The sequence below is a fragment of the Pinus tabuliformis genome, chromosome 8 (genome assembly GCF_031772625.1).
Source record: "Pinus tabuliformis cultivar Carrire ecotype Pingquan chromosome 8, CPIR1, whole genome shotgun sequence".
Lineage (NCBI taxonomy): Eukaryota > Viridiplantae > Streptophyta > Pinopsida > Pinales > Pinaceae > Pinus > Pinus tabuliformis.
Window position 1 is genome coordinate 516233356 of NC_142294.1, and position 4659 is coordinate 516238014.

Sequence of the window (4659 nt, forward strand, 5' to 3'; positions counted from 1 at the left end):
TAAAAATGTCAACTACAAAGTTAACAAAATGCGCACAAAAATTCTGTTATTATGAATAGGTCATAGAGGGACAGTATATGGAAATGGGCAAAGGAGAAATGCAAGTGGCATGCCTGCAAAATAGAGTTTATTGGACATTCAAAGCATACTCTGGATCAATTGATTATCTTGTTATGTAAAGACAAGTGAATTGGTGAAAAAACTGACCAACGTAGGACGATACACCAGTGATGGCACAAGCCAGCAGAAGCAATGTAGAGAAGACTAGTATAGAAAAGCAATAGAGAACTCTGAAATTGCTCAGGAACTGCTGCTGCCTTGAATTAAATTTCAGCGGCCTGGTCCTCATGATGATGATCGTTTGGTGCGGGATCAAATCCATCCACCACCACTTGATTGTTATAAATACACAACTCAACTAATCTGAAGAAACAAAAAGCCCTAATCCCTAAGCCTGCTGCAAATCTCTCTGAGGGCAAAGATTAATGTGACCCAAGGGCCCATTACCATCTCTGTTCTTCTCCTTCGCGAGAGAGATTAAGGGTCTGTAGTCTACAACAAGGTGGAGGGTGGATTCCTTTTGAATGTTATAATCGGCGAGGGTTCGGCCATCCTCCAGCTGCTTGTCGGCAAAAATGAGCCTCTGCTGATCAGGAGGAATACCTTCCTTGTCTTGAACCCCAGCCTTCACATCATCAATCGTATCAGAGCTCTCAACCTCTAGTGTGATGGTCTTGCCTGTCAACGTTTTCACAAATATCTGCATACCACCACGGAGGCGAAGGACAAGATGCAGCATAGATTCCTTCTGAATGTTGTAGTCAGCAAGAGTCCTCCCATCTTCAAGTTTCTTCCCTGCAAAGAACAATCTCTGCTGATCCGGAGGAATCCCCTCCTTATCTTGAATTCTGGCCTTGACGTTGTCAATAGTGTCTGAGCTCTCAACTTCAAGCGTGATTGTTTTTCCGGTCAGGGTTTTGACAAAAATCTACATCCCTCCTCTGAGACGGAGAACAAGGTGAAGAGTAGATTCCTTCTGGATGTTGTAATCGGCAAGAGTGCGTCCGTCCTCAAGCTGTTTTCCGGCAAAAATCAGCCTTTGCTGATCCGGTGGAATGCCTTCCTTGTCTTGAATTTTGGCCTTGACATTGTCAATTGTATCAGATTCCACCTCTTAGACGGAGAACAAGGTGAAGAGTCGATTCCTTCTGGATGTTGTAATCCGCGAGAGTGCGCTCGTCCTCGAGTTGTTTTCCAGCAAAGATCAGCCTCTACTGGTTAGGTGGAATCCCTTCCTTGTCTTGAATTTTAGACTTAACGTTATCAATAGTGTCTGAGCTCTCAACTTCAAGCATGATTGTTTTTCCGGTCAGAGTTTGGACAAAGATCTGCATCCCTCCTCTGAGACGGAGAACAAGGTGAAGAGTCGATTCCTTCTGGATGTTGTAATCTGCGAGTGTTCGGCCATCCTCAAGCTGTTTTCCAACGAAAATTAGCCTCTGCTGATCAGGAGGAATTCCCTCCTTGTCCTGGATCTTCGCCTTTACATTGTCTATGGTATCTGAGCTCTCGACCTCGAGGGTTATGGTTTTTCCGGTCAATGTCTTCACAAATATCTGCATTTTGAAATCTAAAAATTGCAAACAAAACACCTGCACAGAGGAAGCGCACGATTACAGTCTCCACATAACCCCAAACCCTCACATAATATATAACGAAACCTTATAGTTACTCATAACACATAAACACGGATAAAACAGAGAAACATCAAGAAATCCTGAAATAAATAATAGATCAAGGGAACCGCCTCAAAACCGGACCAAAATTACATGTAAGAAATACTCAGATCTGAAACCCTCAAACAATGAATTTCGGGAGAAAATGCAACAAACTAAAATTATACAACAAAAACAGGCCAATCGATTGGGATTCGCAGCTGTGAGCGACAAGATACCCGAAATAAACTTGTTGAGAAAATGCTTCCCTGGCCGCTTATGAAAAAATCTCCAACGCTCGATTGAAATGACTTTGTAACTACCGTCTCATGATCGGACGGTTGTGCCGTTTTGAATCGTCTAACACATAATCGTGGGGTTCACAATGATGACAAGTAGACCGGAGGGGAATTGATTTCAAATGGAAACGCCTTACGGCGTAAAAATAAATAATAAACATTATTTATATATGAGTTTATTCATAAATGATTGACTACTATCTTAAATAATAAAAATATAATAATTATATATAAAATAATTCATAATTGATTAACCACCATCTTAAATAACAAAAACAGAATAATTATTTATAAAATTAAATGATTTTTTTTTTAATTTAATTTCTCTATATCTTAATAACTCTAAATTTAAAATACATTTAAAGAAAGAATAACTGTAAATTTAAAATACATTTAAACCAGTTTCTTTAGAAAATGTTATACATATTTAAATATATAATTATTTTTATATTTATCTATACTATTGCTTATATCCGTAATGTTACTTATCAATATCTCCCCATGCTAGATTTTACAAGTGCATGCAATGAATCATGAATAAGTTCAATCTCTTTTCATTCGTTTTCAACTGATTTAAATAAACGGGAGATTTCTAAATTATAAATAAACGCTATTATGAATTAAATAATTACTTATTTATAATTCAAAGTAAATTTTGGTAATTTTTATTATTATAACCCAATAACTTTTTGTTTTTTTTTTTTCAAATTAAATTGAAATTAAATTGAGTTTATAAGGTAGTTAATTCTTTTATATTGAATGGAAGGATATTCTTTTAAGAAAAAATCCAAAACTTGCTTCTATTATAAAAGTAACTTACATTTGCATAGATCTTCATATTATATAGGCCTGTTTACTCTAACATTTTATCACCTATCATGTTCTTTTTTTGTAGTTTTTGCATTTAAATACAAATCTTTGTTTACTATCTTTTATTAGTCCCTGCCATCTGGCAATGGCCAGGGACTATAGTAATCGATTCGTTCGGTTTTAGCATTAGTTCCAATCCGTTCAACTCTGTTATACGGTGATTAAACCAAAGTTTCCAACTGCCTGTGTTTGCTATTGCCCAGATAAACCAAAGTCTTCGAATTTAATCTGGTTTGCCATCTTATTTGGCCTCTTCCCGAGGCAGAAGAGGCTGGATCATAGCCTATTTTGCTTTCGCCTATTTATTATCACTGACCGTCAACGGTGTTTCCGTATTAATGTTGACATTAGTTTAGCAGTATGAAATGCTAGCAGAATTACAGAGTTTGGAAGTGCAATGTTGTTAATCTAGCACACATTAGACTTATTTATTCCTACAATGTTGTTATGTTCTTGTGTTTGTGCTAGAAGGAAATATAACATGTGTTAGATTTCTTTCAAATTTAAATGTGCTTGTGTTTGTGTTGGAAGAAAATTTAACATAAGCTAGATTTCTTATACTCTACAATGTTGTTGTTGGCAACATGCTTGTATTTGAGGTAGACATAAATCTAGTACTTGCTATATTTCTCACTCTACAACATTTCTATGTGCTCGAGTTTACACTAAAAAGAAATCTAACACATGTTAGATTTTCTTTTACATTGCAGTGTTCTTAATGTAGCACACATTAGACTTATTTAGTTCTATAATGTTGTTATGTTCTTGTGTTTGTGCTCGAAGGAAATATAACATGTGTTAGATTTATTTCAAATTAAAATGTTCTTGTGTTTGTGTTGGAAGAAAATTTAACACAATATAGAATTCTTATACTCTACAATTTTGTTGTTGGCAACGTGCTTGTATTTGTTGTAGACATAAATCTAGCACTTGCTAGATTTCTCACTCTACAATGTTTCTATGTGCTTGAGTTTGTGCTAAAACTTATTTAGTGCTTCTATGTTGTTATGTTCTTGTGTTTGTGCTATAAGGAAATATAGCATGTGTTAGATTTTTTTTCAAATTTAAATGTGGTTGTGTTTGAATTGGAAGAAAACTTAACACATGCTAGATTTCTTATTCTCTACTATGTTGGTGTTGGCAACATGCTTATATTTGTGGTAGACATAAATCTAGCACTTAGTAGATTTCTCACTCTACAATGTTTTTATGTGTTTGAGTTTGCGCTAAAAGGAAATCTAACACATGTTAGATTTTCTTTTACATTGCAATGTTGTTATTGATAACACATTTTTTTTTGGCTAAAAGGAAATGTAGCTTGTGCTAGAATTTTTTTGTCATGTAATGTTGTCATTGGAAATACTTATATGTTTGTGTTAGAAGTAAAAATAACGCAACCTAAATTTTTCTCTTCCTACAATTTTGTTATGTCATTATGTTTGCATTAGAAGGAAATATAGTATGCATTATATTTCTTTCACCTTGTAATGTTGTTATTTGCAACATTCTTGTGCTTTTGATAGGAGGAAGTCTAGCGTGTGTTAGATTAGTTTTCTCTAGTAATGTCTTTGTTGGCAATATGTTTTTGGATTTGTATAAGAAGGAAGTTATATTTTTTGCACAATCTGATATTATTTTTTAAAATATAGTTATTTGTGCCAGAAGTAAATGAAATTCCTTGCATTGTTTTTAATTTTCAATGTGCTTCAATCTATGCTAGAAGAAAATTTAGAATGCACTAGATTTCTTTTTTTCTTGTTGTGTTGTTGTTGACA

General features: G+C 34.7%; 1 pseudogene across 1 annotated transcript; it reads right to left on the minus strand.

The window, feature by feature from the left end:
* Nucleotides 1-336: 336 nt before the first annotated feature.
* LOC149236395 (polyubiquitin-like) lies at nt 337-2032 on the minus strand (annotated as a pseudogene). Its single transcript, XR_016246218.1, has 2 exons — nt 1955-2032; nt 337-1652 (listed from the first exon to the last, which is right to left on the minus strand). The product of XR_016246218.1 is annotated as a polyubiquitin-like (transcript).
* Between the last annotated feature and the right edge of the window lie 2627 nt (nt 2033-4659).